Source organism: Pogona vitticeps, chromosome 5 (genome assembly GCF_051106095.1).
Source record: "Pogona vitticeps strain Pit_001003342236 chromosome 5, PviZW2.1, whole genome shotgun sequence".
Lineage (NCBI taxonomy): Eukaryota > Metazoa > Chordata > Lepidosauria > Squamata > Agamidae > Pogona > Pogona vitticeps.
This window is the reverse complement of record NC_135787.1, coordinates 2,764,224-2,776,438: the sequence shown is the minus strand read 5'-3', so window position 1 is coordinate 2,776,438 and position 12,215 is coordinate 2,764,224. Positions and strand designations below refer to the sequence as shown.

Below are 12,215 nucleotides of genomic sequence, written 5' to 3'. Positions count from 1 at the left end.
TAATGTTTAGAGTTTGAGAGGTGTGCAGAAAATGTTCCCTTGATTTTAGCTGTCATTGGGAGGTTGGTGTCGATGAAGTGGTGGTCGGTGCTGTGTTACCTCATTTCATGCATTAATAGCTATCACCTCTTGATATACCTCTGGATCTGTCAGGCATGCATTTGGGGTGGATTTCCTGCTTTGTTAGGAGAACAAACTTCTGTTGAAGGGTCCTGCCAGGTGTGTTACCCATGCCCTACCTGTGTGTGGTCATATAGCTGTGCTCCCAGTCAGCCAGGAGGAGGAGCTTGTGAAAGATGCAACCATCCACCTATGGAGGACTGTCCCTAGACCTTCAAAGCCTTCCTCCCGATTTATGGGACATGATATATGACTGTTTGTGACCAATGCAAGGCTACCTGCAGACAATGGCTAAGATATATGAGGCGTGTACAGTGATTGATCAGGGAGGCCTTAACGGACTTGCTTACTGACTTCAGGGGGAGAAGGAGAGAGGACCGTTTTCAAGGCTCTAAAAATGTGCAGAGGGAAGGGTAATAGCACTTGCCAAAATCAGCGGAGTCCCAGCTGGCTGGATAACTCAGTGATTTAGGTACAGTATCTGGCTGTGAAGTGAGAGGTTGGGGGTTCCATTCTGCACTTTGCCTCCAGCCTTGCATGCCTTTGGACAATGGAGAGGTGGAAGTGTTGCATCACTTGAATAACAGTCATAAAAAAGAGAGCACCAAAGGTTTCGGAGGGGAGACCTACAAAAATGGTATAGGCACAATATGGATTTAGAATGGCATTCTGTCCGAATTGACGAGTGCTGGTCTTCTTTTCAGATACTGGATGGATGGTAAACCAACTATGTCAGGAACTCCTCCAGCAGGAAGTCCCATCTGTCTTACTCATCAAAAGTACTGCAAGAATAAAAGAAAGTGTTGGATGGATGAGCCATGCACTGAACGGAGAAGAATAATCTGTAGGAAAAAGCCTCAGAAGAAGTGGATGAGCTGACAAGTTGGCTGAACAGGGACAGAATGATATTGCATCAAAGCCAGTGAATGAGCCCTGCCAGTCAAGCTACAGACCTCACTACCAGCTTGCGAGTCTATACGACTCAGATCTTGTAGAAGTCTCTGACATCAGCATTCAAAACCACCTTCCTTGAGAATTCAATTTGCATTTAGATGGCTATAAAGCTGGAGTGGGGGATATGCTTTGTCTGTTTTAATTGCATGTAGGGATGACAAGCATTAAAAAAAAAGATCTGGAAACATTAAGTCTTTGGAGAAGGGGTCACTTTGGTTCAGAGCTTAGAATAGGCGCTGTGCTTCAGTTCAGTTCTAAAGAGATTCCCATTTCTGTTTCCTGAAAGTCTGGAAGTCTCCCTGTGGATAATAATGGTGAAAGCACCATGTCCCCTGTCAACCTCGGGGAAAACCTCCAGAGAAGAAGTAGTCCACACCCTGTGTGGCTCTCTTTTCCACTGTCAAACTGTCTTAGGATCACAAAACTCTTCTGACACAGTACCTTAGCTGCACTTTGACCAAAGGACTAGTGGTTGTATTCCTACCTTTGATGTGGACTCTTTGCTCCCTTTGCTCCAGCCTAGAATTCCATTTCAGACTTTTGGGACTGAATTAAGTTGTTGAGTGGTGGTTAGCTTGCAGCCTATGAAGATGTCTAGACCCCTTTCACGCATACTATGTATGGCCAAACCAGCTGTCCGCCCTTGTATTTTTCTGCATCTGGTTTTTCCTGCCTAAATATAAAACATTAATTGGTACTTATTGAAATTACTTTTGGTTTGGCTGGTTCTCCAAATTATCCGGATCATCTGGAATCCTGATACTGTCTTCTGGTCTATCTGCGGTCCCTCCCCCTTTTAGCTTTATGCTTTTCAGTTTACTGTACCTTGATTCATACTACCACACATTCTTCCAGCAGCTGTCTGTGCCGTCATACATACAGGTTCTCTGCTTCTGCAAAAGCTGCACAGGAACCATGTAAAGCAGTGGTTCCCAACCTTGGGAAGCGTTCCCCACATGCTGTGCTAGCCTGGATTTCCAGGAACCAATTTCTCACGTCAATTTTACTGAGAATGATCGGCTCAATGGCTCTCTCCAGGCGATATCAACTTGCTGGAAAGCCCATAGCCTCTAAGGCTGGGGATTTCTTTTCAACCCAGGATCTTTATTCTCCTTTACAAAGAGTCCTGGGGTCCACACTGGGGTAGGGAGCAGACTCAAAGGGACAGAGTGGGGAAAAACACAGCAGAACAACCAGGTGACTCCAATGAACATCCTATCCGAGTACAACAGCTTTGAGGTACACCAAACCTTACAGCTCTATAAACCAGAGCTCTTACCACCTGCTGGAAACTGAAATGAAGCATACAAATTGCAACAAAAACAAAGAAAAACACATGTCTGCTGCTTATATGTTGCTTAAAGCAGGGGCCCCAACCCCCAGTTCGCGTCTCAGGTTGGTCCATGACCTGAGTTGGACCGGGCCACGGAGACAGATCTCCTCCCCACCCCGTACACACTCCCACACACACAGCCCCTTTGTGCATGCACGTGAGTGGCCCCACCCTTTGAGAGTGTGTGCAGGTTTCCCACGAGCACCCCCTGCACTTCACGCCTGCACGTGAGTGCGGGGGTCCCCTGCCTTCCCCAACCAATCCGTGGAGTTAAAAAGGTTGGGGACCGCTGGCTTATAGCAGTATCTGGGCAGATTATAATTTAATTACTCATGCTACAAAGAGCTGCCCCACCACTCCACCCCCAAAGTGAGCTGCATACCCCGTTTACAAAACATGGAAGGGTTGAAGGTTGAATCAGCCTTGACACACCTTGACCCACCTACTTATGCCTGTCAGGATTCAAAGGCGAGGGTCCAAAGGGCCACCACAAGTATCTGCTGAGCCTATGAAGTGTTTCACCTTCTCCATCTTTGATACTACTGATGAAAGTTACACATGCTGAAGAGATTAAATCTAGGTTAAATCTGATTCTGACTTGAAGGATACACCTTTCTCCTGAAACTGGGGATAGAAACAGACTTTACAGAGGAACAGAAAAGGAAAATCCCTGCCTGCCAGGATGAAACTCAGGTCAAGGCTGGAGGCTTGACTGCAGTACTGCAGTTTAACCACTGGGCCACTGCTGAGAGATAGCCAAGACAGGGATGTTCTGTAGGGAGCTACCTTTATATGTGCTATTTGCACCCTCTGCAGCTCTGTCACTCTTTACTTCAGCCTCCGTAGCAGTATACTCCAATCAAGAGGAGATCAAGAAGAAGCCACGGCATTATCCTCTTACTGTCCCTCCCCAGTTAAGGCTAGTTCTTCTATGACAGTGACCTAGGGTGATTCCGTCCCCAAATCCACCCTGAACCTATGTAGACTGAAAGACTTCTACAAAATTCATTATCTTCCTATGACTTTAGCATGCCGGTCACCATCTGTGGCAATCATCCACGTCACTCATGGCACTCATATTCATGAGCTAATTTGTATGAATCTATGAGAGGGCTGGAGAGGCAGAGTCAGCAGCTACCTGAGGCTTGGCAGGAGAAGGAGGAGTCAGATAGGGAGCAGGTAGGGAAGAGAGAGAGAGTCAGAGATGAGAGTCTGAAGTAGAAATTAGTCTGTGGTAGACAGAGTAGCAGAGTTAGGAGTTAAGAGTGTGGAACTTATAGAGAGCTAAAAGAGTTAGTGAAACAAGTTATTAATAATCAAATGAATACATTAAAGTCTGTGAAGAACCTGTTTAAGTGAATTGTAATCAATAAACCTGTGTTGTTCAACTTTATACTAAGCTTGGACCTCCGTCTTTCTAATTAAAGGGTGTTGACAGAGGTCAACTGGTGGCAGCAAGGTAAAGGACATGTTGGGATACTCCCGTGAGCTCTGTGTTGGGTGAAACAAGCAAGGGCCACGTGGGTAAATGTCACACCATCATTCTCAAGTGTCAATCCCGGAAGGGTCCTTGCTGTTGCACCCAGTTGGTCGCAGTCTCCACCCACTTGGAAAGGAAACGACAGTTAGGACAGAAGATGGAAAGGTTTTTCATCAGCAAAGTGTCAGACAAGAGTGTCTTTTATCTCCCTGTGGAGAGAACAGGACCACAGATGCCCCTCTCAGCAAGTGTTCACAGCCTGACACAGGGCTTGAATCTATTGCACCCTTGTCACCAAAGTGGACTATGATGTCTCCGTGGTCAGGATGGGGGGAGACAGCCAGAGAGACCGGACCCTGCCATGAGAGAGGAACCCAGACTAAGGCCCTAGTCGTCATGGCAGCCCTGGGAAATGGGGGAAGGCTGTGGCCCCTAAGGAAGATGAGGGAAACCATCTATCGATGACAGGTGGTGGTTATAAAAAGCAATTTGCTGCCATGAGCAGGAGAGACTCCACAGAAGACAAACTGCGCAAAGGGCGGTTGCCGAATCAAGCAGAGAAAAATCATAGCTACAAACGAATTGCTTAATTTACTGTTGACAATGAAGCCGATGAAATTGTTAGAGATTTTTTACACCCCAGTTTGATCATCCGTCTGAATGGAGACTGAAGTCAAAAAATGACAAGTAGACTAAAAACTGGAAGGGCAGCGGTGGAAGACATCAAGTGGACGAATAGGTTTTTGGAGGCCAAGGCCAGGATCATCTACGCTATCTTTTTCCTGACCACGAGGTATGGATCTAAAAGTTAAACAGAGGATAAAGCCAACAGGAAAAGAAATTATTTATTTCAACATGGTTTGGGACAGGAGCCTTCTAGATACCATGGACTGCCAGAAAGCCAAACAAGCGGGTCCTAGGACAAACCAATTCTGAACTATGTCTGGAGTAAAAAATGTGGAAACCTAGGCTGTCCAACTTTGGGCACATCATGAGAAGGCAGGATACTCTGGAAAAGACAATCATGCTAGGAAAAGTTGAAGGTAGCTGGAAAAGAGGAAGACCAAAAATTAGGTGGATGGATTCCAAAGGAACGGCTGGTTTGAGCTTGCAATAAGCAGAGCAGAGTTGTTGACATCACATTTTGGATATTGCTCACTTATTGGGACACCAAATGTGAGAACCGTGTTGACAGCACATAACAAGACTATCAACAATAGCCGACTTTGGTTGCATAGTTCCAGAAAGTCTGGCTTTGAATCCCTGTCCACAGTGACTTGTCTGTACCGCTCAATTTAGACTGCTTTTCTAGCAGCTATCGGCTCCAGTACTTTGGCCATCTCATGAGAAGAAAAGAGTCCTTGGAAAAAACCTTGATGTTAGGAAGGTGTGATGGCAAGAGGAGAAGGGGACGACCGAGGATGAGATGGCTGGACAGTGTCTGCGAAGCAACCAACATGAACCTGACACAACTCCGGGAGGCAGTAGAAGACAGGAGGGCCTGGCATGCTCTGGTCCATGGGGTCACGAAGAGTCGGACACGACTAAACGACTAAACACACATCGGCTCTTAAACAGTTACACGTCAGGAAGGCTTTACGTCATCCAATTTAAAATGGAGTATCTTTACTTCTCATTGTTTTTCATTAAGGATGCTGGAGCACTGTATTTCACTTTTCCTTCTTGACAGAAATTTCCTAAAGTTTCCAAATATCTTCATAAGACCAAAGGAAATAACGTTTTTTAAGTACAATGTGGGAGCAAAAGATTTCCCCAACTCTATTGCAAGCCAGCTATATTCCAAGCAGACGAAGAGACCAATCAGAGAGCAGCAGCATCTAAACAGGAAGAACTCTGGAGGGTTTTACATCATAAATGACGGGGGTTGAAACATCTGAAAGAAGGTGCCGCTGCAGGGAGACAAAGAGGAATGGAGAAGAGATACTGACTGGCTGAAGGGCGAGAATCCAAAAAAACACACACGGTCAGTAGCGAGTGGGGAAATGATACTCCCATGTGCCCACCTGCCTGCTTTACACAGAGGATGGAAACACATGTTAGTGGTAGCTCCTCATTAGAGCTGAAAGCATGTTCAGGTTGCTGAGGTGGACGCAGATATCAAGGACTGGCATCCTTCAATGTTGACGACCAAACACTAATCCAGTCAAGCTATTTTATATGATAGGGAAAATAAGCTCCTCTTAGGCTGATCCAATGCACACAACGGTTGCGAACATCTCGCTTCCAGTCACGGGCTGTCCCTAATACCGCTCTCCAACCTGAGTCAGAATCAGGACTATCTATCACCACCAAACACAGTAATGTCTCAGGTGACACAATTCTCTTAGGATTTCAGGTAAAACACGGACTCCCTGCCCTGCTGGGCAGCTCATGGCTGATCCTCCGCTCTAGCTAAGCTATATGGGAACGGCTCTCATCTTGCTCAGCTGCCCCCCCCCCCACACACACTTAGTGCCCATCAACCAGGCTGTACAGGGAGGGGTATCAGAGGGAGGTGGAGGGATGAGACAGGGAGCCTGGCGATTGAAGCACAAAGCAGAGGGGGACGAGGCCCTTGGGTGGCACTGCTGAGGCTTTTCAGTCACTTCAGGTAGCCAAAGGTCCAGGAAGGGCTCAGGCCTCTGCCATTCTTTGGGAGGTGGCTCACTCCACACAGAGATCGGTCATCTCCTCTCACTTCTCTGGTCTCTCCCACCCAGATTGAACAATTGAACCATCTCCTCCATTCTCAAACAGAATGTGGAAGGAAACGCTGCTGACACTGAGAAGATAAAATGGCACACAAAAAAGCCAAAGGAGGTAAGTTGCTTCCACTTTTATTCTTTTTCTGAAATCCTACAGAAGCTCTCCAGACCTCCCTTCTGGCATCTTTCAGCTCTGGAAAGATGAGAGAGAGGAAAAGAAGAAAGAGTGAATCCTGCATTCCCTCACTTTCTTCCAGTTTAACAACTTCCAGATATAGAATCATAGAATTATAGAGCTATTCGGGATGCCAAAGGTCATTGGGCCGAACCCTTGCAGTCCACAGCAAAATCATTCCTGGCAGACACCCACCTAAAAAGACTTCCAGAGGAAAAGAGGAACAATGAAAGAAAGCAGCCATGCCCCAAGTCCTTCATGTTCCTACCCAGAAACTCATGGGTAGCTTGAAGAAGCTGAGGCCTGTGTCTGATAGCACCAATAGTCCCTGGAAACCAGGAGAGAGGGATGGTAGTTAGAAACCTTGCTTGCATGGGTTGCTTCCAGGGATGAGAGAACTTAACCTTGTCGCTCTCGCTCTCTCTTCCTCCTCAACCGTTCTTGGTATGATAGGGATCCCATTCTTCCACTGTTTCAGAATGAGTCATGAGGACTGAGGGATGCTATAGTTCTTGGAGCCAAAGGAGCCAGCTCTGTGGAGTGTCAAAGCCTACAGTTCTGGACAACCAAGATAATATGGTTGCTGATCTTGAGCCAGACATCCTGGAGAGTGAAGTAAAGGGGGCCTTAGAAAGTACAGCTAACAACAAGGCCAGTGGAGGTGACGGTATTCCAGTTGAACGCTTTAAAATCTTAAAAGATGACACTGTTAAGGTGCTACACTCAATATACCAGCAAGTATGGAAAAACTGAGTGGGATGTGGTGGCGCTGCTTACGCCAGCAGTTGTAAGATTGAATCCACATGATGGAGTGAGCTCCCATCATTTGTCCCAGCTCCTGCCAACCTAGCCGTTCAAAAGCGTGGAAATGTGAGTAGATAATAGGTACCAAATTGGTGGGAAGGTAACGGCGTTCCATGTCTAGTCGCGCTCTTAATGAGGGTGAAAAAGGAAAGTGCCAAAAATGGTCTGAAGCAAAACATCAAAAAAACTAAGATAATGGCCACTGGACCCATCACCTCCTGGCAAACAGAAGGGAAAGGTATGGAGGCAGTGACAGATTTTACTTTCTTGGGCTATATGATCACTGCAGATGGTGACAGCAGCCACAAAATCAAAAGACACGTGCTTCTTGGGAGGAAAGAGATGTCAAACCTAGACAGCATCTTAAAAAGCAGAAACATCATCTTGCTGACAAAGCTGCGCATAGTCAAAGCTATGGTTTTTCCAGTACTGATGTATTGAAATGAGAAATGGACCATAAAGAAGGCTGACCGCTGAAGAACTGATACTTTTGAATTATGGTACTGGAGGAAACTCTTGAGAGTCTCCTGGACTGCAAGGAAATCAACCCTGAGTGCTCACTGGAAGGACAGATCCTGAAACTGAGGCTCCAATTCTTTGGCCATCTCATGAGTAGGAAAAGACTCCCTGGAAAAGACCCTGATGATGGGAAAGTGTGAAGGCAAGAGGAGAAGGGGATGACGGAGGATGAGACAGTTGGACAGGGTCATCGAAGTGACCAATATGACTTTGACCCAACTCCGAGAGGCAGTGGAAAACAGGAGGGCCTGGCGTGCTCTGGTCCATACAGTCACAAAATGTTGGACATGACTTAACGACTAAACAACAACAAACAACAATAGTTCTGAAGCAAAAAATGCTCATCAGCTCATAAAAAAATCAAAGGCCCTGGTCAGCATAGTGCCTTTCCCGGTTGTCTGTGGGGTGCCCAAATGTGGAAGCCATCCTTGGGTGGGGCTTCTTATATGTCAGTCCTGGGATGTGCAGCCCAGTTAGGCTTCCTCCCACAGTTTACGCAAACCTGGTATATAAAACGGAGTCATGAGGCTGGCAGAGTGGTGGAGACAAACTCTCGGTCAGGGTGGGCAACTTCTAGGCACTGTACCCATCCCATCCCAAGAGCCCGAGAGAGACGTGGTGTTCTGCTCACCTTCTGACTTTGAAAGAAGCCTCCCGCCAGGCAGGTCTGGGAGATGGAATTGGCCCCAAATGGCCCACTGTACCCTCTTCTAGGGGATTTTAAGGGCAGCCTTACTGAATATTATTTTATAATGATTTTAATGCTTATAGGAAACCTATTCTTTTGTATCTGCAGCAGGCAAGAAAAAAGATGCCAAGGAGAAGCCTGATGATGCCAAGGAGAAGCCTGATGATGCCAAGCCTGCAGGGGATGAAGGAGAAAAAATTATAAGTGGTATACATACGCATGCACACGTACACACAAATATGCAAAGACACACACACACAAAAGAAACAGTTCACAGAGGCGGAAAAGACAAATGGACAAGAAATGAGGGTTGAACAGAAAAGCATGCCAAGGGGATTCAATAAGCTCATCAGAATAGCTAAGTTCTAAAGCTGAAGTCTCCCATCAGCTGCTACAGCCTGTCATTGCAATTATTTCTTAAAGTAACTTCCCAAGTCATTACTGCTGCTGCCCTCATCCCATCGAGTTCCATGGCCAACCAGGAAATGGAACCCAGGTCTCTCGGGTCCTAGTCCAACACTACCTGCTGCCTCATCTTGCCTCTTGAACAAATACAGAGACTGAAATCCCATTGCTTTAGCTCATGCTGCATAAGGCCGATGATGGCATCAGCCACAATGATTTTTCAGAAATCCCCATTTCTGTCCCCTTGCTGCCCCGTGAAGGCCCTGAGTCTTCCAGGGGATCCCTGTCATCATGGGGAGGTCATTGGGGGCTGCAAGATGAGGAAGAAGGGAGGGAAATATTTTAATATCCAAAAATTACTACTGGCAGCAGGCTCATCCCAACAGTATCAACTTTGAGAAATTAAAGGTTTCCTTCAATCCCTCAGGCCCCTGCAGTTTCCCATGATAACAGTGATCCCAAGGGTAGCTCGGGACTTTCAGGAGGAATATTTCCAAAAATTTACCATGGCTGATGATGTCACCGGCGTTGCGTAGCATAAATTAAAGCAACAGGATTTCAGCCTGTAAATTGTAATAGCATGTCAATTAAACTTAACAATCACTAAAAAGTACACCTGTCAAGAGAGTGGCAAAAGAGGGGTGAACAAGGTTCAGTTGCCCTATCAAACCCTGTTGACTTGTGCCAGAGAAAAGTGGAAAAGACGGGCAAGAGCTGCCCATTAATTGGGGAGACAATTCGCAGCTGGGTGTTAACAGATGGGAGCACTGTGTCCAAGCTCCTGAAAGGCTTTTCTCTTTAAGAGAAACTGGCTTCAGCTGAACCAAAAAAAAAGGGGGGGGAGTATCAGGGTGACTGAAGTTACTTTAGGAAAAATTTACTCCCTACTGGAAGGGTCAGGATGACTGAGAATCAGATGGTGGAATTCCCTCAAAAGGTCAGGGAAGCACACCTGTCAAGATGTGGATATAAAAATGGCATGGAGAATTTAGTTACTTTGGCTTAGCTTCTCTGAGGAGACCATTACGCTCGTTTGCTGTCTTGTGCTCAGTATGCACTTTGCATCCACTCTGGAATGAAGCCACATCATCGTAATGCGGTTTTGTCGTAATGCGGGGCAATCGTAAACCGAGGCACCACTGTATAAATGTTTGCCGGCAACTTAAGTTTAGTCTTCATATATCTTTAAGCATTTGTGCTTACAGTTTTTCTTTAGCTGTAACACTTTTAAATTTTTACAACAATTCTGAAGTACAGTATATAGAAGCATATGAAGCATAGAAGCAATGCAGTAATAAAACTTTTGACACCCAGAATTTTCTTCAGATTGGAAAGGTTTATCTAATTTAATTCTGGAACTAACTCTTTTGGGGGACATAAATGTCAGCTGTAATAAACATAGGCTTCTGACTTCCCTCTAGAGCAGGGGTCCCCAAACTTTTGACCTTGAGGGCTACTCTGGATGTTTTAAACATCTTTGAGGGCTGAAGGAACAGGAATGTATGTACACATACTTGTACTTGTGTGTATGTGCATGTACATCTGCCCCATGCACTGCCGCCCGCCCACACAGGAACCCACCCCCATGTGCACATGGGCTGAAAGGAATGGGCTGGATAAAACAGCAAGGTGGGCCAGAGGTGCCCCTCGGGCCGTAATTTGGAGACCTCTGCTTTAGAAATCTATGAAGTTCTATAGGACTCTTAGGGTAATGGTCTGGCATCAGACTCTCTGACCAGAGGAGGACAGTTTGGAAATCACTCATTGGTAGGTTTGGCATAAATTGGAAGCAACTTGACAGCACTTGAGAACAGCATGCCTTGATCAGAGGGAAAACAACATCTCCCCCATCATGCCCTGTTTTAGAGGAAAACTGCTATTTTTTTAAAAAAGATTCTGATCCAAGAGTCTCCTTTTGAATTTAAAGAAGGATCAGGTTTTTCCCCCGGAGTGTGTGTTTGATCTTGAAATACTGGAGGGGGACACATATTGCAGGTGGGTTCTGTGTTGCCCCCTCCCCCATCTCAAATTGTGAACAACTGATAATAACAATTATGGGATGTTTGTTGCTAATCACTAAAGCACCTTTTCCCTTTTATCCTTCCAGAAAAAACACCCTTGGAAAAAATAATGAATTTTTTTCAAACTCCACTGGGTCTATTTCTGGCCATAGTAATCACCATCTTCCTTGTTTTCTTGGCAGTACAAGCTGTCATTATGTGTAAGTTTACTTGTTTATTTAATTATAACATTATTTATAATTTTATATAGATATACACTTTTTAACACAGAAGACCTACATAAATGTACAATTTTAAAGCTTTTTTCATAAAATGTCCTATCAAATAATGAGTAACTAAACAATAGGATGGGATCAGCTTAACCTTTTAGAGGGAGAGAGCCACCGTAACTGGAATTGTGTCAAAAAGAGACATCAGAATTAGCCTTATAGGGTGAAGAAGGTATTCCACAAGAGATGGCATTATGTCATATCTTATTAACCCCTTTGACATTGCATAGATTTCAGTGAGATAAAAATGTGGTTAAATCTCTCTTACTGCAATCAGCGTACAGTGGTGCCTCGCAAGTCGAATTTAATTCGTTCCACGGTTAACACTGTCTTGCGAAAAATTCATCTTGCAAAATGCATTTTCCCATAGGAATGCATTGAAATCTAATTAATGTGTTCCTATGGGCAAAAAAAATCAGAACAAAGTCAAATTTGGTTTACAAAGGGTTTATTAAGTGCTCTTTAAGGCCATACATATCGTGCAGATGATTTTAAAAATTTCAATTAAAAAAATTTAATTCATCTTGCGAAGCACAGCCATAGGAACATTCATCTTGCGAGTCATCAACCCCATTGTCAAAACCATTCATCTTGCGAGTTTTTTGTCCTGCGAGGCATTCGTCTTGCGACGTACCACTGTACTGTTCTACTGAATAGTTGCTCAGAGATTCACTCAGAGCTATTTAGTAGGCCACCATAACTGTACTGAATAGCCTGCTCTGGCATCCGCCTGGGTCTTGAA

At 45.2% G+C, this 12,215-nt stretch overlaps 1 long non-coding RNA gene across 1 annotated transcript; it reads left to right on the top strand.

The window, feature by feature from the left end:
* Window positions 1–2,017: 2,017 nt before the first annotated feature.
* On the top strand, window positions 2,018–11,028 carry LOC144589567 (uncharacterized). The gene is made up of 3 exons (XR_013545743.1): window positions 2,018–5,871; window positions 6,608–6,707; window positions 8,887–11,028. It is a non-coding gene; the product is annotated as an uncharacterized LOC144589567 (long non-coding RNA).
* Window positions 11,029–12,215: the final 1,187 nt, after the last annotated feature.